Here is a 23,944-nt window from a genome sequence, read left to right on the forward strand (position 1 = left end):
TGTTCAAGCTTATCTTGGGTCCAGTTTGTGTGTCCAATCTCTGTAGTACTATTTAATAGCTCATTTAAACAGTTGATTTGGAATCAGCAATGATAGGAGAGGGGTAAAAAAAAAAAAAACAATGACCAAACACCAAGAATCAAAACTTAGGTTACTTTAATTCTGTCACTCTGTGTGACTACTTGGAGTTCTTGTGTTTAAAATGTAAAGGAGTGAAGCAGAGTGAGTGTTATGAATCTTAATATTGTTTCATAAGTGAAAATTTTATATTTGAAATATTTTATTGCATTTGAATATCTTTCAAATTGAAATTTGTCTCAGAACTAAAACACAAGTGAAGAAAAGTTATTACTGGCACGGTTTTGTAGCTGCCATCTTTGTGTCCTTGGAAGATATTTAAGAATTTTATTGCTGTTAGCACTTTCTTTTCCCTGGAATGATGATGTATTTGTAGTTCAATAAGGTAATATTTTCACTGCATTTCCTGCCATTATCATGCATTTAAAAAACTATTACGGAAAATTTTGTTGTGTATGGGAGGGCGTTTTTTTTGGTTGTGCCATCTGGCATGCAGGATCTTAGTTCCCCAACCAGGAACTGGACCTGGGCCTGGGCCCCCTGCAGTGGAAGTGCAAAGTCCCAGCCACGGGACCACCAGGGAGGTGCTGTGGAGGGGCATATTAAATGACCTGCTTTAGGAATCAAATTCACTAGGTATACCACTGCTAGGATCACCCTAGATGTTGCTCTGATACCTTCCCATCTTACATTATCTGCTAAATTGAGAATCGAGGTTATAGAGAAGCTTTTAACTAGCAGACCCTGAGTTAACTTTTGTGGAACTTGTCCTGTGATCTCTACTTCTTGCCCTGTGGTTCCAGCACCTTTTCTCTAGATTACTATGATAGTTTTCTAACTGCAGTCCCTGTTTCTAGGCTCTCTTTACCTGTGGCCATCCTCCCAGCTCACCCACCATCTCCCACTGCTCTCAAGGGGAAGTTGCTAAAATACAGACTTGAGCATGTCACTTTCTGTTTAGAATCCTTCACTGGCTCCGCATCATTTCTACGACCTTTCATGGTCTGGCTCCCATGTTCCTCTCTGGCCTTCCTCTTGCCTGACAGTCCCAGGCAGCTCCCTGAACACACCTTGGTTTTCTGCCTTTGCACTTCTTCGTCCGCTCACCATTTCCTTTTCTCTGCACATCTTTGCTCCCTGCAAAAACCTGCATACCTCCTGTTCTTCTTGGCTTCTGGGTCAGTTATCCGGGTCCTGTGTGCACTCTAAGGACCCGCATCCACTCTGTCATAGTACTTCCTGCTCACTGTTGTCATCACTGGTGTATATGTCTGTAATTTTCCCTGCTGGACCATAGGCTCCAGGCACCTAGCTCTGTATCTGGTGCAGACTGGGTGCTCGCAATAAATACTGCATGAGTAGATAGACCTAATCTACCCAGGCACAGAATCCAGCCAGCTGGGTTACAGTTTATACAAAAGGGTCTGTGATCTGAGGCGTTTTCTAGCTTTGAGTCTCCAACCTATCTGGTCATTAGAACCACGTGGGGTGGGATGAGCCTTGATATATAATTTCTTGGGCACTGAGGCCACTTGAATTAGAATCTCTGGCAGGTGGTACCTGGGAATCTGTATTAAACTCCATTGGTATAGATTACTTTTTTTTCCCCTGGGAAGTTTTTTATGAAAATCATGATTAATTATTGCTATTGCCTTCTCTCTATCCACTAGTTTGCCACTGCACCCACAAAAGAAATTTTAGTAGTCTCATGGAGTTTCTTGTGTATAAGAAAATAAAATTTGTGCATCTTTCTGTAGTTTAGAATAGAGGGCTCCTATTAACATCTCACTTAACCCTCAACAATTCTAGGAGGTAGGAAGGTGGGTCAGATTTTCATTTTAAAGACAAGGAAACTGGAGCTCAGATGGCAACTTGCTCACGGTCATGTTTTTTAAAGGTATTTATGTAACTAGATTTCTAGGGTTCCCAATCATGGTAGGATTTTCACAGTTTAGAAGTGATGGAGTTTCTTCTCAGGTTGTTTCCTAAAAAATAGGCAAAGTGAATTCACAAGTTCTGCAGAAAGAGCAGAGCCAGTGATTTAGAATCTTGAAAAGAAATGATTCACTATGAAATTTTAATCTCATTTGACTAATTTTATAAAACTTAGAATGGGATTGTAGTATCTTTGTGTAATTTTTCCTTAAAAAGTATGGTAATGAATTCAAGAATATAAAGTATTCTAAGTCATTTGGGATATGGTTTTATCCCTGATAAAATTTAATGTACAGGTTAAGAGAGCCTTTTTAGACAAAAGTTTTACTTTGTTTTTGTAATAGTTTCAACTCCTTTTTATCCACCATTTCCCCCTAAAAAGTCTTGTGCACATTTGTTTCTCCACTTTTTTTTTTTTTTTTCCTGATATGAGCCTGGAGAGTCTCAGTACTGTTTACATTTCTGTGATTTTGATTAATTTTCCCCTCCCTTTCCCCTTCCTCTCCTAGCTCCTGGCATTTACTGTCCCCTGTTGTACGGTTGCTGTCTATGGAAACTGGGTGTCTACAGAAACGTGCCCCCTCCCCACATCTGCATCCTTGTTCCTGGTACCCTCTTTAGGTTCTAGTCAAGGACAGCTGTTCATGATGAGCTTTGCAACAAACGGAGGCATCTCTCTCAGTGTGTCTGAAACTGAGCCTGTTACTTCCTTATTCTACCCCAAATGGCTCCTGCTCCTGCCTTAGTCATTAGTTCTTTAAACTTTTAGTTTTGTATTGAAGTATAACTGGCTAACAATGTTGTGATGGTTTCAGGTAGACAGCCAGGGGGCTCAGCCATGCATATCCATGGATCCATTCTCCTCCAAAGTCCCCTCCTATCCACATAACATTGAACAGAGTTCCCTGTGCTCTTCAGCAGGTCCTTGTTGGTTATTCATTTTAAATATAGCAGTGTGTGCATGACCTTCTCAAACTCCCTAACTAGCCCTTCCCCCATCCTTCCTCTGGCAACCATAACTTCATTCTCTGTCTGTGAGTCTGTTTCTATTTTGTAAATAAGTTTATTTGTATCATTTATTTTTAGATTCCTCATATAAGAGATGTCACACGATATTTCTCCTTCTCTGTCTGACTTCACTCAGGATGACAGCCTCTAGGTCCATCCACGTCCCTGCACATCTGCCTTAGTTGTCAGTCCCCTCCTTTACCCCAGAAGTCTGAGAGTTTGTTTTACTTCTCCTCCTCCTTTGCCCCCTAGGGTGACTGGACCTTTTGAACAGGCCTTAATTCTGTCCCATCTTCTCCATGTTGCCATCGCTGCTGGTCAGAAACTGATCACACTGATCTGGGTTACTCCCTCACTTCCTGCCTTTGATTTGGCCTCCTGAACATCCCCGTCATGAGTGAGCACCAGAATGGTTGTTTCCTCCTTAGGCAGGATCTTCAGTAGTTCTCCATTCTTATGTGAAAAAAGTTCAAGGTTCTCAGTCCACCGTTCAAGGCTTTCAGGCACTAGAGCAGCCTCTGCAGCCTCATCCTTGGGTGCTGCCGCTCCATCTTCCAAAGCTCCTGGTCTCCAAGCTTGTGCTCCTGTCTGAAAGCTTGCTGAACACATCCTACTGACCCTTGCCTTTCAGCCTTGGCTCTGTCATCTCTGCCCCAACTTCTTGCAACTGGCCCTCATGGCCAATGTACCCCTCTCCTTTGCCTGGCTAACTAATACTCTTGAAGATGTCTTTAAAGGTACGATCTCCTTTAGGAAACCTTTTATACCCTTCTCTATTAGCTAGAACATAGTTGAGGTGACTTTAGAGAGACTTAAACAAGACAGGAGTTTCTCTTACATATGTAAAAGTCTCACTCTAGGAAGCTATCCAGGGACTGTGTTCCTTCTTTCCTGTTGCTCCCCCAACCATAGGACATTATCTTTATTGGCCTGAGTGTAGTTGGCTCACCTCCACACACCTGCATCCAGCCGGCAAGAACAGGGCAAGAGGGTGTGGAGGCCCCACTCCTTCCTTTGAAGAGCCTGACTCAGTCGCCGTATACAGTACTCCTGTTCATATCCTGCCAGTAAGAACTTCATCATATGCCCACACTGAACTTCAGGGGAGGCTGGGTAACAGAATTCTTGGCTCAGTACTGAAAAGGATAATGGGAGCCACACATGTAACTTAAAATTTTCTAATAACCATATTGAACAATAGAAAGCAAATGAAACTAACCCAGTTATTTAAGCCAGTATATTTAAGGTATCATTTCAACGTGTAGAATCAGCCACATTTCAAGTATTTAATAGCCGTGTGTAGTAGTGGCTACCATATTGTGCCATATAGCTTTAGCTTGTTGGCCATGTGCACAGCTAAAATGGAAGGATCTCAGTTTAGTCGCTCAGTCATGTCCGACTCTGTGACTCCGTGGACTACAGCACGCCAGGCTTCCCTGTCCATCACCAGTTCCTGGAGCTTGCTCAAACTCATGTCCATCGAGTTGGTGATGCCATCCAACTATCTCATCCTCTGTCGTCCCCTCTCCTCCTGCCTTCAACCTTTTCCAGCATCAGGGTCTTTTCCAGTGAGTCAGTTCTTCTCATCAGGTGGCTAAAGTAGTGCAGTTTCAGCTTGAATAAAGCTGCATTCATGTTTCAAAACGGAGAAGGCAATGGCAAGCCACTCCAGTACTCTTGCCTAGAAAATCCCATGGATGGAGGAGCCTGGTAGGCTGCAGTCCATGGGGTCGCTACAAGTTGGACGCGACTGAGCGACTTCACTTTCACACAATGGAGAAGGCAATGGCAACCCACTCCAGTGTTCTTGCCTGGAGAATCCCAGGGACGGCAGAGCCGGTGGGCTGCCGTCTATGGGGTCGCACAGAGTCGGACACGACTGAAGCGACTTAGCAGCAGCAGCAGCATGTTTCAAAAAGTGAAAGGATCTCACCACTAAAATAAAGGGGAGGGTGGATTTTTGGGGTCGGGCGGTCTGTCACCTCTCTCCTAAGCAGTCTCTGCTCTTCTGTCCTGATTTGGTCCTGCTGCTTGGTACTGCCTGTGGCGTATTAGGCATGTCATCTCTTTCAGTCTATCATTTTCATTGCATTGAGCATTTTAAGGGCAAAGATCGAATCATCTTTTCTCTAGATCTTAGTATTTGGCACATTTAAATTATCCAGTAAATGTTAGTTCAGTGAACCAATGAAGTGATGGGGGATTTCATTAAATTTTTCGATTGTCTTTATTATTATCCTCATTCATGTGGGTGGTTCTCTTGCTTGTGCATCAAAAGTTATATTTCCTCAGGGAGGTGAATTTACCTTGATTTTATCTGACAAATTTGCTGTGAATACACATCCAGTGATGCTTTAGGTTGAGGTCCACATGCTGATAATGTGGCAGGTTCTCTGGTTCCATGAATGATGTTTTAGAAAATTGTGTCTGGAAAACTCCTGTTTTCCCTGAAATAGTGAGGTTCCTCTGTACTGTTAACCAGATGGAACTGTTTGCATGGAAACCCGTACATTGAGAGTTCCTGTTCAGTCTTTGGGGAGATAGACCATTTCCAGGAAATCCTATTAAAAATCTATTGCAGCTAGAAGACAGATATTTTACATATGAGACACAGTATTACCAGAAGTCAACAAGCCATCCAAACCTACCAGCGATTCCTAGAATTTTAAATGAAACATGAATGTAGCTTCTCATTAAATGAAGTAGGGGACTGAATGTTCCCTAAACTCTTTCAATTCTACATGTGAAAGGCTGTTCTCCTCTTGCACAGGCCTGTCTTGCATCCCTCAGAGTCAGGGAGCTGCAGGATTGCCTTTCCTGGGCTAATCCTTGATGTCAGGGCCCTTCTCCTTGGAGAATGGAGGGTAATGGGAGCAAGGATAAATGGACGGGACCACATCTCCCCTCTCATTTTTCATCAACAGCTTCCGTTGTCCCTCACCCCATCTTTCTATTCCCCCTGCAAACAGAAGCTTCTCCTCCCCATCTCAGGAGTGGCTCTTGGGTGGAGTTTTATAAGTTAGTTATCCTTTGGGGGAAGAATCTCATTTCAATCAGGCTGTTAATCATCCTACAGGAAAATAATATTTGTAGCAGCAATAATCACCACCACCACCACAATGATGGTTTTATGGTGCATGCGTGTGCCAGGCTTCTAAGGGCTTTATGTGTGTTACTTCTGTCTTATGAAATAGGCATTGTTATGATCCCCATTTTATAGATGGGGAAACAGAGGCTTAGACTAAGTAACTTGCCTGGGGTTACAAGCTAATAAATTGCTCAACTGGATTGACACTCATATTTGAATCTAAATTTTGGGCTTTTAACCATTATATGGCCCTGCCTCCAAAATATCACTTCCATAGCTTTTTTCCTGTTTGATAGATGATATGTTCTTGGTGGTGATGGGGCTGGTGAGAGGTCTGGAGAGGGAGTGGGGCCCAGGAGTACCTGACCTGGAATTGAAGGGGTTGAGAGGGGTTTGGATGAGGCTTTTCAGAACAAGGATGATTTGGCTGGTAGAGCAAAGAAGAGCCAGAAATATCAGACTCACACTCTGTGTGTTGGAAGCACTTTCTCTGCGACCCTCTTTATGACTGGGGAGCTGTGTTGTCAGGCAGTTCAACCCTCTTGTTTTATTGATCAGGAAACTGGAGCTCAGAGACTTGAAACTGCTTGCCCGGGGGCATGCTCCTAGTGAGTAAAATACGGTGTGGTCTGCATACTTGAACCTGCTCTTCTGAGTGAATTTCAGTAATATTTTGTAACCAACTCTTTTTTTTGTTGTTATAATTTTTTATTGAGATATAAATGACATATAGCATTAGTTTCAGATATGCAGCATAATGATTCAGCATTTGTATGTACTGTGGGATGATCACTACCATAAGTCTGGTTAACATTGATCACCACAGGTAGTTACAATTTTATTTGAGAACTCTTCAGATTTACTTTCCTAGCAACTTGGGGGTGATGAGGCAGTGGGAGGGAGGGAGGTTAGTGGGGCACATGGATGAAGGGGGGTCAAAAGGTACAAACTCCGGGTATAAAATAAATAAATCCTGGGCATGTAATGTGCAGCAGGGTGACTCTAGTAACCAACTCTTGTTTGTTATTTCTGTTGTATGTTTCAGTATCAGAAGAGAGTGTGTGCTTGCTTGGAGAATAATAGGGTAATGAAGAAATTGGGACGGAATCTGTTTCTGTTAGACACCTTGGTGTTTGTCACATGGGGTGGGTAGTGGTAGGCAAGGGGACCGTGGGTCAGCCCCTTCCATCCCCCTGCAGAAAAGGAGAGGGGCCCAGACACAGGTGTGGGTCCCTGCTGTAGCCCCCACACAGGTTCTGTATCTCACAGGAGTTGGGAATGTCCTGGCTTCCCTGGCTCCGTGACTATGGTGGGGGGAGAAGGGTCTAATCCCATCACTAGGATTATAGCGGGAGGAAGTACGTTTTTGGAATCGTAAATGGGAACTTTGATTGTCCCATAGAAACATGGGTGTACATGATGCTTAGGACAATACTCACAGATTAGTATTGGAGGTATTAATAAAAAGGCTCTTGTGGGCTGATCTGGATGTTTAACCCCCTTGGCATGCAGGAGCTGCAGATAGCCCATTTACAAGTGTTGTAATCCGGCCCATTCATAACCTGTACTAATTGAAATTACCTGTGTATGAAAGTTTCTGATCTGTCCAAATGAAAAGCTTGTCTGTGTAAAGGTTACTTGATAATTAATGTGTGGAGGAATTACTAGGCACTCTGAACCTCTGCAACTCAGGGAGACCACAACAGTTTTGAAAGACAGACACTACAATTAGGCCTCCTATGTTTAGGAGAATTAGAGAGGATTTAGCTGGAAGCTCAGCCCTGTCCTAACCACACACGTGGGCCTTGGACAGTCTGCTGAGTTGGGTTGGCCCTAAGAGGAGGATGGACAGTGCTGTGGTGGTCCAGATAGTGAACTCAGGATGAGATATGCACGGCTGTAACTCCCGGCTCTACCATTGTTTAGCTGGTGACTTTGAGCCTTCAAGCTGTTTTCTCATCCGTGAAATGAGAGTAGCAACACTTTATGGACGGTGGTGCAGAGTAAATGATGAACAAATGTTAAGAGGTGACTCCAGCTTTCTTCTGTATAAGAATGAAGGGAATTCTTACACTGTTGGTGGGAATGCAAACTAGTACAGCCACTATGGAGAACAGTGTGGAGATTCCTTAAAAAACTGGAAATAGAACTGCCTTATGATCCAGCAATCCCACTGCTGGGCATACACACTGAGGAAACCAGAAGGGAAAGAGACACGTGTACCCCAATGTTCATCACAGCACTGTTTATAATAGCCAGGACATGGAAGCAACCTAGATGTCCATCAGCAGATGAATGGATAAGAAAGCTGTGGTACATATACACAATGGAGTATTACTCAGCCATTAAAAAGAATACATTTGAATCAGTTCTAATGAGGTGGATGAAACTGGAACCTATTATACAGAGTGAAGTAAGCCAGAAGGAAAAACATACAGTATACTAACGCATATATATGGAATTTAGAAAGATGGTAACAATAACCTGGTGTACGAGACAGCAAAAGAGACACTGATGTATGGAACAGTCTTATGGACTCTGTGGGAGAGGGAGAGGGTGGGAAGATTTGGGAGAGTGACATTGAAACATGTAGAATATCATGTAAGAAACGAGTTGCCAGTCCAGGTTCGATGCGCGATACTGGATGCTTGGGGCTGGTGCACTGGGACGACCCAGAGGGATGGTGTGGGGAGGGAGGAGGGAGGAGGGTTCAGGATAGGGAACACATGTATACCTGTGGCGGATTCATTTTGATATTTAGCAAAACTAATACAATTATGTAAAGTTTAAAAATAAAATAAAATTAAAAAAAAAAAACAAAAATAAAATGTTAACTAAAAAAAAAAAAAGAATGAAGGGAAAGTAGTTGTACTAGAAGAAGGGGGCTTGTCTTGAATCCACAGTGTTTTAATTAGGTTGTGTTATTTGGGGAATGCTGGTGGAGGTCATGGGGGATGTGGAAGTTCTCACCCAGGCTGGCCTTGTTGTGGTCATTGTGTAAAGTGCTCGAAGTGGAGTTTGGTGGATAGCAAACTTGTGTTCAAGCACAGCTTGTTTCACCGTAACATGTACATGAGCCATTCTTCATTTTTTACTTTTGATATTGTTAATATGTTGGATATCCTTCAAAATTTACCTTTTTCAGTGACTGCATAAAATTCTCTTATATTATTCTCAATGTGGGACTTTTAGGTTATTCCCAATATTTTGTTCATAATGCGTGAAGTGCATCAGAATTTATGGCTCAATTCCTACAAGAGAAGAGGCAGTTTTATGTTTCAACCATGGCGATAGACTGAAAATCAGTATTAGAATCTAGTGCGATAACTCTTGCGGGCCACGACTTCCCATGTTCCACTGTACTGAAGTCTGCCATTGACCTGTTGGCATGAGCCTCTGAGACCTGGAAACTTACCCTGCTCACCTTGGTTTCCTTACCAGCAGCACAGAGTAGGTGTTTGTTAAAAATTTGTCGAAATGAATGGAAGATGGAAATTTTTGTGCACAGAGAGAGGTGAGAAACTCTTGTCCATGTTTTATGCTGTTGCACTATTTTGAACTTTTTTAGGGAATGGGCATAAAAATGATATGCTCTCTTCATGCAAGATGCTTGTCATTTAATTGAAGAGAACAGTAACAGAGAAGAGAAATTAGGGAATTGAGTAAAACATCAACTGAGAGTCTGGCGAGGAGAAGAAAACTAGAACTAGAAGAGAATCCTTATTGCTGGAGGGATCAGTGGTGTAATGGAGCAGATAGAATTAGTTGGGTTAGATTTTAGATCAGTCAGATCTAATCTAGACAGATTCTAGATCAGTCGAGAGGTTAGGGATGGGTGCTTTAGGCAGGAGGGGTCAGCTCAGGGGCGGGGCTGAGTGTGGACCATGAGTAGGAGAGTGTGCAAATCTGGGGGTACAGGAGGAAAGAGCATTCAATAGCCAGGTGGGGTGGGGCCACATTAAGGAGAGTCGGAAATCAAACAGAATTTAAGAGACCTAGCGAGCAATAAAGAGTCTTTGTAGGTTCATGAGTGGCATGAGGAAAGTGGTTGAACTGGAAATTCCAAGGTGGTGTCGGAACTGTGTCTCAGGGCAGGTCACTTAGAAGAACACAAATACTCGGTGATGGTGGTTTATGTACCTGGAGTCCATAGAAGCCTCAGCGACTCTCCCTTCACCCTTGCATGGCCAGGACTGGGCAGTGATGTCCTCCTTCTGCAGATAGGGAAATGGAGCTCCCAAGTTGACCTCTCCCAGTCACATGGTTGGAGATGGCAGTGGTTGGAACCCTCCTGGCCCACTGGTTTTCCAGTGATTGCCTCAGGGTGTGCGGGACATGCCTTCTAGAAACTGAGGTCTTTGAAGGGCAAACTGATCCTTGGAAAGAAGGAGACGGAGTCAGTGCATGACTGATGTGAACCAAGTGCTTTCGGTATATTCAATTTCATCACACTGACAGTCTGCTAACTGTTGGCTTCATTAGCTACCTCTTACAGATAAGGCAGTCGAGGTTGAATTGAGTAGCATGCCCCCAGTTGCGCGTCTAGGTAGAGACGGACTGGGGACTCTAATCCAGGCGTATGTGTCTCTCTTCTGCCTTGGCCCTTCCTGCAACCTGACACTTGGACACACTGCAGTTGCTTCTGTTTCCTGCTTTGTTCAGGAATGTGATAGGGTTGATTTTTTTTTTTTCTTCAGGTTCTATGTGTACAAAACTAAATGATTTTGGAATGAGTTTAACTGAAGCAGGTGTCTTGATTCGAAACTGTTGTGTTTTATGGAGGTAAGTGCATATAGTTGGAGTAAATGTTAGGAATTTTGGGAAGTTAATTGGGAGAAACAATTTTGGTCTCTTTTTGGCTTTTAGGGATTTATTCTTACACTTCTTGTAGGCCACCCCTTGGGTTTCAGAGTGGAGACTCCACAGTCATCAGGTACCGAGTGAGGAGAGCTCTGCTTGCGTCTCTGGTCTCAGCTCTTGTCCTCTTGTCACGCACACAGCTCTAAAGAAGGGACATCAGGTCCGGCACAGATCAACTTGCTCCCTGTCCTCAGTACACGTGCTGGAATGGTTTCCTCCCCAGCCCCCTGTCCTTCTTGTCTACTTCACTCGCATTCACCTTCAAGACTCAGCATGCCCAGCTCCTGGACTGGGTTTGATGTCCCTGCCCTGTGCTTGCCCTGGTCAGGCACCCCTGCCCGGATTTTCCAGAAAGATAGCATAGGGGCGGAATTGTACCTGTGGTGTTTGGGTTGGGGGTTGGGAAGCGTACCTGTGGTGTTTGGGTTGGGAGAGGTGGGGCCATGCATTGGCTGCCCTCATAGAATAGCCAGCTGGTGATGGGAAGTTATAGGAAATAGCTGGAGAGTGCCTCCGCCATAGATCTTGGTGATAACAGAAGCAGCCTTTGCTGCCTAAACATGATCCTAACTGACCCTCCGGCATTCCTTTGCATAAATTCTCTAGCCATGTACCTACCCTTGCATGTGTGTGTGTGTGTGCGTGTGTGCGCGCATGCGTGTGTGTGTGTGTGCTCAGTTGTGTCCAGCTCTTTGCAAGCCCATGGACCGTAGCCCGCCAGGCTCTTCCGTCCGTGGGATTCTCCAGGCAAGAATACTGGAGTGGGTTGCCGTTTCCTTCGGCAGGTGCAGAAGGGGGACCTTGCCTCTCTCGGCAGTGGGGAGCCACAGGGAGGCTCAGAGTAGGTTAGGGGAGCTGAGCAGTATTTGAATAAGTGGACTCTTTTGCTCACCGGCCACATGGACTGGAGGGAGCTGGGGCTAAAAGCAGGGAAACCAGATGGGAGATTAGTGTCCATGTGCAGTAAACACAGAACTGAAGTCTGGAATTTTCCTTGAGTCATGAGCAACTCAGGGATTAGAACGCACTGACCTTGGGCGCGTCAGCCCTTCCTGCCTCAGGTGTCCATGGCAGGGTGACTGTGCCAGCCAGCTCGGGGAAACTTGGTCAGGATGAACTCATCAACATTTTTGGTCCCAATTCAGGTTAATCATGGTGTCATTTTGAGCTTGTTTTGGATACTTTTCTAGCCACCATTAGCACTTCTTTTTCTGAGATAAAAAGTTGAGGTGCGAGAAAACTCAATGTTCACAGTAATCCAGGCACCTGCCTGCTTTGTGGGGAAAAGATTTTACCTCAGACTGTGCATTCATCTGCTCTCTGGCACAGTCTGGGCCAGGAATGAGACAACGGGAGAGGTTGATTGAATGCTGGTGTAAAATCACAGCCTGCAGAGAAAACCATCTCTCTGGATTAGGGGCAGACTCCATACAGTGGCCTATTCACTTCAATGTTAATCGTGACCATTTAAGTGAACTTGGACAGTGTCTGGAAAATAAGGGAAAAGGCTTTCAACAAAGCTCTTTTCATGGATGGCTCTTACGACGTGCTCAGTTCTACGGCTCTTAGACAAAAGTCCATATTTTTTTCCCGGGTCTTGTCATGCTTCCAGCAGCAACTCAGAATACGGCCTCTTAGGCCAACACATTTAACCCCCGTAGGGAGCTTTACTAGAACCACAACTTTTTGTTGACTGGTTACCATTCTTAACCTGTTTAATATTGCATTTCTATCTTAAGGGATCTTTGCTGGAAATCCTAACATTGGCGTTGAATGTCACAAAGAGCTTTCAGATCTTATCTCATTTTGTCTCTTCCTGTCCATGCAGGATAACTTCTGATATCTTAGTGTGCTTTTCAGTGGGGTTTGTAAGAAAAGAGTTAAGATTGCTCTGTCTTGACCTCAACAGCTTACAAATAGAGTTCCATTGTCCTTGTATTTGAGTAGCTCATAGTGTTTTATACACATTAATTCATTAATCATCACAGAAGTCCTGTGTGTAGATGGTGGAAAATATTTTCCCTGCTGCGTATTTACACATTGAGAAACTGAGTCAGGAGGCAGAGGCGAGGCGGGGCCTGTGGAGGGGCACCAGGGCTGCCCTGGTCTCAGTGTCATCTTCTTGCTTGACCATTAGAAAACCCGAACTCATTTTCCTTTGGAAAATAATTATGATTTCCAAGGAAAATAGCCCTGTCGGCCACACTATCTGAAGAACGGAACTGTGAAAGGGAAGACTTGGGGGCGATTTATCGCAAAATGGTTGATGTGGTTTCATTTTCTCGTATCGCCGGCGTTGGTTGTAGCTGCAACCCAGATGGTCAGCACGGTGGTGTGTTTTTGTGTCTGAAACCACTCTTTGGATATACTCATCTCATTCCTTTGATGCCTTTCCAAGGGTTAGAAAAACAAGACGCTATTTGCCGTTTCAGCCTAGGCTCTGCCATAGGTGGCAGAAAAGGCCACCCTTTTTTAGATTTCTACCTTCTCAAGGGGAGGGAACTACTCCCCACTCTTCCTCCCGTTAATCTTTTATCTTCTCACTAGTGCTTTGATGAGAGTAAATCAGTAAAAGGACTTGGTGGGCAGAATAAACTGCATTCTGTGTGTCTCAGTGTCTGTGCGGGCATCTCACACTTATGTACAAACCTGAATTCCTGGTTTCCTTTCCCAAATCCGCACTATTTACAACACTCCCCATCTCTGTTAATGGCAAGTGCATCCTCAGCTCATTCTTCCAACTTTGGAGACACCTTCTTTATCTTATATCTCACTTTCAACTTGACAGGAGATCCTATTGGCTTAATCTTCAGAATGTGTTCAGAATCCAGGGACTGCTCATCGCCTCCCTTGCCACCACCCTGTTCTTGCCCCCCATCATCTCTTGCCTGGATTATTGCAATGGCCTCCAAAAAAGTCTCCTGCCCTGCTGTTGGTCCCTTTGTTGACCTGCACAATAGTAGTTAGAATGATACTTTTAGTGTATATATCAGATCATGTCATTTCTGAGCATGGAATCCTCAAATGAATCTGTTCATACTCTGAGAAACCAAAGCCCACACGTGACTTTACGTGTAAAGTCTTATGTGATCAGGCCTTCCGTTTTTCTCTCCCCCCCCTTTTTAAGTGCATGTGTATGACTTTACTACAAGTTTTGTGCAATAAAAATACAGACACGACTTGCTCACAGGCTCTTAAATGTAGTTATAAAGATATCCTTCTTAGGAAGCTCCAGCCTTCTGTCGGCAGAGCGATAACCTGCTCAAGGTAAAGTTTCAGGAGGCGGCAGAAGACTTGGGCTTCCCTGGTGGCTCAGCTGGTAAAGCATCTGCCTGCAATGTGGGAGACCTGGGTTTGATCCCTGGGTCGGGAAGATGCCCTGGAGAAGGAAACGGCAACCCACTTGAGTATTCTTGCCTGGAAAATCCCATGGATAGAGGAGCCTGGTAGGCTACAGTCTATGGGGTTGCAAAGTCAGACACGAATGAGTGACTTCGCTTTCCTTTTCCTGCAGAAGACTTAAGCAGTTTTCAGTATTTTTTTTTTTCACTGCCCCAGGGGATATTGAAGGTTCAGAGGATACAGGAGTCTCTAAATATTTAGTTGTGGGTGATGCAGTGAGTCTAGGAAGGGGTGTAGCTCTTGAAGTTGGTGGTGCAGCTCTGGGTCTCCTATCTCTTCTGGGAGGTGGTGAGGCTTCTGTGATTGTTTCAGCACATGTGATGGTTGAGGCAGGTTTGGAAAATTTCTCAATACGTAATGGTAATTGGTACAACTCTACTGGTGGGTTTCTTGAAGATTCTTTTTGTAAAAAAATTTATTTGTTTTGGTTGCATGAAGTTTTTACTATATATTAGACTTTTACTAAATATCAGGCAACACAGGTGATAGAAACATGACAAATTAAGCCTCTCTTTCAGGAGTCATACTTTGTTGTACGACAGAAACCATATGGGAGAAATCCTGTAAGTAAAATGAGCATCAGGAAATTTCTCTCAGGGTAACCATCATAAATCAGAGATTCCTCTCAGTATTCTGAGCAGCAGTTGGACTCATATGAGCACACTCTGAAAGGGGATGATCACGAAGACTGCAACATATGTGGAAGGCTTTATCCAGAAGTGATGTTTTGGTGAATGTCAGATTAATGATATAAAGTGTAGAACCTTTAAAAAATATTTGAAATACGTGAAAGCTTTTTAATAAAAATTCTCAGTGAATCTGTACTGAGGGAGACATTTATATTAGAAGTCATGTTGCAGAAATCTGATTACAAGGTTGTTTTTCTTTTAAAGCAACCTACAAATATCTAGGAATATGAAGCTTTTTAAAAAGCACAAATAAATTGAATAATGTGACATCATTAAATACACGTGAAGAGTCCTTTCATCTGTAGGACTCATGTATGAATGTCAGTGTGTTTCAGAACACAGATGGTGGATGTTTCATGTATGTGTGAACCCGTCCATAATTGTATGTAATGAAATATGTAGTCTTATTTAGTTCAGGAACTTTTATGTATATGAAGATACTTCTCATTAAGTCTCAGTAGGGACTCCAATCATTAAAAGACAATGTATTTAATTGTAATATTCTTTTAAAATTATAATGTATCTTTTCCTCCTGTTTTTGAAAGGATATGGATTTTACTGAACTAATCCTTCAGAAAGAAGCTAAAAATATTTTTGTAAAATTTGTAACTCTCTCGTGGTCAGCCAAATTTTACATTAGTGAAAGTCACTCAGTCATGTCCAACTCTTTGCAACCCCATGGACTATACAGCCCATGGAATTCTCCAGACCAGAATGCTGGAATTGGTAGCCTTTCCTTTCTCCAGGGGATCTTCCCAACCCAGGGGTGGAACCCAGGTCCCTCTCAGTGCAGGCCGATTCTTTACCAGCTAAGCCACAAGGGAAGTCCAAGAATACTGGAGTGGCTAGCCTATTCCTTCTCCAGCAGATTTTTCCAACCCAGGAATCAAACTGGGGTCTCCTGCATTGCAGGTGGATTCTTTACTAACTGATCTATCAGGGAATTTTACATTAGGGATACATTTATTTATAGGAAAAATGCTTCCCAGGTGGCTCAGTGGTAAAGAATCCACCTGCCAATGCAGGAGACGTGGGTCCAATCCCTGGGTTGGAAAGATCCCCTGGAGTAGAAAACGGCAACCCACCCCAGTATTCTTGCCTGGAGAATCCCATGGACAGAGGAGCCTTGTGGGCTACAGTTCAGGGGGTCGCAAAAGAGCTGGACATGATTTAGCGACCAAACAACAGTAACAACAACGGAACACAGCAGAGGACGCAAGAGAATAATTTAGCTGGGGAAATAAGCACATGGAACAGTGAGCAACAAGTGCTGAGATATAATTGTTAGATTGTATAGGGGCAGTCATTGGGCATATGAGGGGAGGGAGGACCCTGCAGTTTATTGAGTACCTAGTCACGAAGAGTCGGACACTTACTGAGCGGCTTCACTTTCACTTTTCACTTTCATGCATTGGAGAAGGAAATGGCAACCCACTCCAGTGTTCTTGCCTGGAGAATCCCAGGGACGGCAGAGTCTGGTGGGCTGCCGTCTGTGGGGCTGCACAGAGTCGGACACAACTGAAGCGACTTAGCAGCAGCAGCAGCAGTGAGTGTCAGTACTACCCTAATGATAAGAGTTCTTCAAAACCATCTCTTCAAATATTCTTTTATCTCGGTCTGAAATTCCTATAAAAAGTATGTTGAACCTTTTCATCATATATTTCGTGTTTCTTAACATCTTTCGTATCTTTCTCCTCTAGCTTTTTGCTATACTATATATTCTTTATAACCCCTTAAGATTCAAATTCTAGTTTACTGATTATGTTCAAAGGCCATTTAAACTCAATCTTCAGAGCTGAGACAAGTCAAACTCTTTAGGGCAAAGATTCTTATTATGTCATCTCTATATTTTTCAGTTCAGTTCAGTTGTGTCTGATTCTTTGCAACCCCATGTACTGCAGCACGCCTGGCTTCCCTGTCCATCACCAACTCCTGGAGCTTGCTCAACTCATGTCCATTGACTTGGTGATGCCATCCAATGATCTCATCCTCTGTTGTCCCCTTCTCCTCCTGCCTTCAATCTTGCCCAGCATCAGGGTCTTTCCCAGTGAATCTGTTCTTCCCATCAGGTGGCCAAAGTATTGGGGTTTCAGCTTCAGCATCAGTCATTCCAATGAATATTCAGGACTGATTTCCTTTTGGATTGACTGGTTTGATCTCCTTGAAGTCCAAGGAACTCTCAAGAATCTTCTCCAGCACCATAGTTCAAAAGCATCAATTCTTCGGATCTCAACTTTTTTTATGGTCCAGCTCTCAAATCCATACATAACTACTGGAAAAGCCACAGCTTTGACTAGATGGACCTTTGTCAGCAAAGTAATGTCTCAGCTTTTTAATACGCTCTCTAGGTTGCATAGCTTTTCTTCCAAGAAGCAAACATCTTTTAATTTCATGGCTGCAGTCACCATTTGCAGTGATTTTGGAGCCCAGGAAAATAAAGTTTCCATTGTTTCCCCATCTATTTGCCATGAGGTGATGCCATGATCTTCATTTTTTGACTGTTGAGTTTTAAGCCAGCTTTTTCACTCTCTTCTTTCACTTTCATCAAGAGGCTTTTCAGTTCCTCTTCGCTTCCTGCCTTAAGGGTGGTATCCTCTGCATATCTGAGGTTATTGATATTTCTCCTGGCAATCTTCATTCCAGCTTGTGCTTCATCCAGCCCAGCGTTTCACATGATGTACTCTGCATGTAAGTTAAATAAGCAGGGTGAGAATATATAGCCTTGACGTACTCCTTTCCCAATTGTGTGTGTTGTTCTATGTCTGGTTCTAACTGTTGGTTCTTGACCTGCACACAGATTTCTCAGGAGACAGGTAAGGTGGTCTGGTATTCCCATCTCTTTAAGAATTTTCCACAGTTTGTTGTGAAAACACAGTTTATTGCTATATTTTTTGGTGAGTCTTAATTTGGTGACTTTTGGAGAGCTTTCTTATTTTCTTGGGAGAGTTCTCAAGAAATAGGCATTTGCAGTGATTCTTAAATAGGCTCCCTTCGAATATCGTGCTTCATGGCAAATAGATGAGGAAAAAATGGAAACAGTGACAGACTTTATTCTCTTGGGCTCCAAAATCACTGCAAATGATGACTGCAGTCATGAAATTAAAAGACTCTTGCTCCTTGGAAGAAAAGCTATGACAAACCTAGATAGCATATTAAAAAGCAGAGACATCACTTTGCTAACAATGATCCATTTAGTCAAAGCTAGATCATGGCATCTGGTCCTATCACTTCATGGGAAATAGATGGGGAAACAGTGGAAACAGTGGCTGACTTTATTTTTTTGGGCTCCAAAAGCACTGCAGATGGTGACTGCAGCCATGAAATTAAAAGACATTTACTCCTTGGAAGGAAAGTTATGACCAATCTAGATAGCATATTCAAAAGCAGAGACATTACTTTGCCAACAAAGGTCCGTCTAGTCAAGGCTATGGTTTTTCCAGTAGTCATGTATGGATGTGAGAGTTGGACTGTGAAGAAAGCTGAGCACCAAAGAATTGATGGTTTTGAACTGTGGTGTTGGAGAAGACTCTTGAGAGTCCCTTGGACTGCAAGGAGATCCAACCAGTCCATTCTGAAGGAGATCAGTCCTGGGTGTTCTTTGGAAGGAATGATGCTAAAGCTGAAACTCCAGTACTTTGGCCACCTCATGCGACGAGTTGACTCATTGGAAAAGACTCTGATGCTGGGAGGGACTGGGGGCAGGAGAAGGGGACAACAGAGGATGAGATGGCTGGATGGCATCACCGACTCGATGGATGTGAGCTTGAGTGAACTCTGGGAATTGGTGACAGACAGGGAGGCCTGGCATGCTGCAATTCATGGGGTTGCGAAGAGTCAGACACGACTGAGCGACTGAACTCAACTGAACTGATGGTTTTTCCAGTAGTCATGTACGGATCTGACAGTTGTACCATAAAAAAGGCTGGGGCTGAATAATTGATGCTTTCAAACTGTGATGCTGGAGAAGACTCTTGAGAGCCCCTTGGACTTCAAGGAGATCAAATCAGTCAATGCTAAAGGAAATCAACCCTGAATATTCATTAGAAGGACTGATGCTGAAGCTGAAGCTCCAATACTTTGGCCCCCTGATGCAAAGAGCTGACTGATTGGAAAAGACCCTGATGCTGGGAAAGATTGAGAGCAGGAGGAAAAGGGGATGGCAGAGGATGAGATCATTGGATGGCATCGCCAACTCAATGCGCATGAGTTTGAGCAAACTGCCGGAGATGGTGAAGTACTGGGAAGCCTGGTGTGCTGCAGTCCATGGGGTTGCAAAGAATCGGAGACGACTGAGCAACTGAATGATAAACAGCAAATGCTTTGAGCAGTAGAGTTCTCAGGTTATTTAACTCATCATATTGGCAGAAAGGAAGTCTGTTTTCTTAAACACTTAAATGAACAAGTGCTTGTCAACTGATCTTACAAAGGTAGCCAGCCCATTTCTGGTAGGATTGGTGCCTTTCTTTTGTTCTCTGTTAGCAGTCAGTTCATCTCTTTGCTCTAGCGTTAATTACATGACACTGTTTCATTGTATACTTCCTACAATAGAGCAGGAGTTTCCAAGGGCAAGGACCCTGAACTTCTGTGGGTGAAAAGTCCCTTGGCTGTTGGGAACAAATGGGACCCAGAATACAGGAGGAGAGTTGGATGAGGGAATTGGAGGCAGAACCAGAAAGACAGAGCTCTGAAGGCCTGATATGTGACCAGTTGATGTTATGAAATGTTGGTTTCAAAATAGGGAATGAAGTCTTTGTTCAGAATGACGTGATATCTTAAGGATGGGGTAATAAAAGGAAAGAACCATAGTCATTCTTTCCAATAGTTTAATGTAGTTAGAAAAGGGAAATGAATTGGTAGAGCATAACTTGGCATGAGCTCATTTCAGAGATGGGCAATGGATGTGGTATGGAGCTGATATTATAGACTGTCCTTCAATAAATCACTCATTTGCTGTGATTAAGTTTACTGGGTACCTTCCACACCTAGGATATTTTGTATGGTATCGGTGTTTTACTAAATGCTTTGTCAGCTCTCATCTAAAATGAGGTTTTCCCCACAAATATGTAATATAAATGTATAGGCCACACACCTAGACAGATCTGTAATAAAACATGGGCACATACGCATGCACTGAATCAGGGCCGGCATATTTTCTGTAATTTGGCTAATAGACCTGCTTGCTCCAAACTCTGTGCCCTGCCTTTCTTCCTGTATTTGTGTCTTTGAGTCAGTGTTTCTGAATCAAGGCATGATTTGTTGGTAGGGAAGATCAAGGCTTTATATCCACAATTATCATTACCATATTAACCTGGATTGTATCACTCCATTAGTTAGCTTTCACCTACTGGAAGACAGGAATGTAAAGAACTAGGAGATGAAAGGTAAATACGCATGTGTGTATGTGTATACATTGGGAGTGGGGTTAAGATGAACTAAATTTAGTGGCCTTATGAGAAATCCTAACATGATGAGATGGAGAAGGCAATGGCACCCCACTCCAGTACTCTTGCCTGGAGAATCCCATGGACGGAGGAGCCTGGTGGGCTGCAGTCCATGGGGTCGCTAGAGTTGGACACGACTGAGCGACTTCACTTTCACTTTTCCCTTTCATGCACTGGAGAAGGAAATGGCAACCCACTCCAATGTTCTTGCCTGGAGTTTCCCAGGGATGGTGTAGCCTGGTGGGCTGCCATCTATGGGGTTGCACAGAGTCGGACACAACTGAAGTGACTTAGCAGCAGCAGCAGCAGCAGCAACATGATGAGAAACAGTGATTAAGCGTGACCATGTATTTGGCCTTCATATTATTAAACATTTATTTCTTACAGTTCTGAGGCTAGAGGTCCAAGTTCAGGTGCTAGCATGGTTGGATGAGAGCTCTCTTCTGGATCACAGACTTCTCATTGTGTCCTCACCTGGCAGGAGGGGCTAGGGAATGGGCACTCATTCCATTCATGGGGCCTCCACGCTCACCACCTAAGAACCTCTTCAAGGCCCCATCTCCTAACCCCATCATCTTTGGGGTAAAATTTTCAGCATACGACTTTGCGGGGGAGACACACTCAGGCCTGCACTCACCACACCTGTGTATTCTGTTTATGCAAATGTTTTCTAGACTGCATTTCCACCCCGAGAGTAGGTAGAGAGTGGTTCAGTTCATGGCATGTGCAGATCTGCCTTGATGTGCTGTTTACTTTTTTGCTTCAGGTTCTGCAAAGTGTGGCCTTTAGTTCCTAGTTCCTTGCTAATAGTGCATTTTTCAGAATAATGGGCTCAGTGTTGCTTTAGGGAACACATTGTTATGTGAGAGCCATAGAAAACATGATCTGAAAAGGGGACTTCTAATTTTCCTGAGGACTTGAGTAAATAGTCAGAGAGAAAGGGCCAAATTCTACCTGCCTCACGGCAGGCATTGCAGTTTTTGGAGCACATCCAATCCTGAGAGCCACCCGCTTGTCCAAGTTCAGGTTGACAGACAGAGCCTTATTCTTTGGTCTCCCTTGGTGAGGACTATCAACAAGGAACTTATATGCCATGAAATAGAACCATTCACTCCAATAGAAGTTTTTCACCAAGACTTAATCTTGATGACGTAACTAAACTGCGCCACCACTCCCCACCCCAATTTGAAGGAGGGTTAGTACAGTGGATATTATAAAGCAGGTATGAACAGTTTGAGGGACTGGAACCAATATTAACTGACAAAAACCAACTTCATCTAAATCATCATAAAAATGTTTAAGTAAAAAAAAGGGTGGGGAGGGCGCAAAGGGGTTTTCAGATTGAACAAGATCATCACATTTTATCTAATACATTTAATTCTGGCTAGGGTATACCAAAATGGAAACAGGATAACTATAAAACAAAACTTCCACTACAGCACACTGCACACACCTGTGTCCCACCTGTCCCCCTAATGCTTCCAAACTCAACTATTTCCCAGCCTGTTGGGCCTGTCTATGAAGGAGCACGTAGATCTTCTCTTTAATCCAATCTTTGTTATAAGGCTGGTATGTCTGGGTATCAGCTTGGTAAACAAGTCATCTGAGGTCTTCCAGGTCATCAATAAAATCAAACAGCTGACTGATATCATATGTGATAGAGGGGCTGTTGGGATTCATTCTCTTCAGATGTTCTTCATACATTTTACAAACACCTTCCATACGCTCATTCACAGATTCATAGCATAAGTTCTGCCTTCTGGCCTCTTGGTAGGCTATACCAGCAAGGTGGTGTGAGACATCGCGCCAAAGTCTCCCCCTGCAGCCGATGCCGACTCCGCCACCACACACGAGCTTACTCCTCTGTTTTCATTTTTAACTGAAAATCAACATTAATATATAATTTATGAGTTGGGTAATTAAATGATAATTTAAATGAAAATATTAGGAATTTTAACGGTAGATCTGAAAAGAAATTATGTGCTAATTTCCTGGGGGATTGTATAAAGGACAGTATTATGTAGTTAACTGGTATGACTTTCTAGAATGTAGGAACTCTCCCATGAGGAGGGCCCCTTTATGGGGAGACTTGAAGTTGGCTAGGCTCTCTTTTGAAGAAAAGGCACACCCGAGCCATCAGGAGCAGAATGGAAATCTGTCCAGATTTCTAAGAACAACATGGCACAGTTCTTCAGGATGCAGGACTGTTCCCGTTTTGGGACATTTCACATCCTTGGTCACTGGGTGCCAAGTGCCAAGGTCTATTCTCGTCAGCACTTCGAACATTCTCCCCTTTGCCTTCTCCTTGTAAGTATGCACAGGTCCCCACCAACATAAAAAGACCAAAATATCGAACAAAAGCCCCTTCATCTTCCTCTTCACTGCACTAGAAGTGATTCCCCATAATTTTCTAATTTCCAAAGACCATGGCCCCTTCTGAGTCCTCATTCTCCCTGACCTCACTGTAGTCCCTCATGAGCTCTGCACAATTATGTACTATTATTATTTAAAATTCTGTATTTTTGGCTCTGTGCTGATTCTTCGTTGCTGTGAGTGCTTTTCTCTAGCTGCAGTGAGCAGCAGCTACGCTCTAGTTGCTGAGCACTGGCTGCTCATTGTGGTGGCTTCTCTTGTTGCAGAGCTTGGGCTCTAGGGCGTGTGGGCTTCGGTAGTTGCAGCGTGTGGTCTCAGTAGTCCTGGCTCCCAAGCTCCAGAGTACGGGCTCAGTCGTTAATGGCCCATGTGGTTAGTTGCTCTGTGGCTTGTGGGATCTTCCTGGACCAGGGATTGAACCCATGTCTCTGGTCCAATCGAATCCGCATTGGCAGGTGGATTTTTCTTTTTTACCACTGAAACACCAGGGAAGCCCACAATTATGTATTATTATTGAATTATTGTTTAAGCTCTTAAATTGCTGCTGAACTCCTCATGTGTTTGAACTTGTCTCTCTATAAATGTCTTGAGGGCGGGATCTTATATTTCTCTTTGCCTTTAGTAATATTTAGGACAATGTATTTAATATTTAATTTGTTAGTTGAAGATTTTTTTGGTAACTCATTGGACTGTTTTAATATTTAATCTGTAGGAAAGTTCTTTTCTGTTTTAATCTTGAATCCCCACTGCTGATTTTACATCCTAATTATATATGTGATAGAAATTTGTAGTTCTTTTTTTTTTCTTAATCAGGGCAAAGGTGAGACCCAGATTGGGTCTTTATTTAGACCTCTAGTCTTAGTCTTGCCTCAGACAGAAGAGCACATCTGTGTTCATGCACACACTTACACATACACACACATTCACAGACATACACATGCCTAGGAGTATACCAGCCAAGCTGGGAAAGAAGAGTGAGGAACACTGAGTGACTTAATGCAAATAGGGGTCAGTTCAGCCCCTTTGCTGCCTGTCTGGTGGTGAGCTTCTCACCTGAGGGCTTAGTAGTA

At 43.5% G+C, this 23,944-nt stretch overlaps 1 protein-coding gene and 1 pseudogene across 18 annotated transcripts in view; one reads left to right on the forward strand and one right to left on the reverse strand.

The window, feature by feature from the left end:
• ARHGEF28 (Rho guanine nucleotide exchange factor 28) overlaps positions 1–23,944 on the forward strand; it is a 342,857-nt gene that overhangs the window by 21,947 nt on the left and 296,966 nt on the right. The window contains exon 1 of one of the 18 annotated variants that reach the window (XM_086362152.1): positions 10,846–10,891. The exons of 16 other annotated variants lie outside the window; for them this stretch is intronic. The gene's annotated coding sequence lies outside the window, so the exon portion shown is untranslated. Of the gene's footprint in view, positions 1–10,845; positions 10,892–23,944 lie in introns of those variants that run through there. One more of the 18 variants, XM_086362145.1, reaches the window with a different exon arrangement.
• Positions 21,993–22,354, reverse strand: LOC147350532 (enhancer of rudimentary homolog pseudogene; annotated as a pseudogene).

Source organism: Bos grunniens, chromosome 20, assembly GCF_055505025.1.
Source record: "Bos grunniens cultivar Pamir isolate PY7600 chromosome 20, Bosgru_T2T1.0, whole genome shotgun sequence".
Lineage (NCBI taxonomy): Eukaryota > Metazoa > Chordata > Mammalia > Artiodactyla > Bovidae > Bos > Bos grunniens.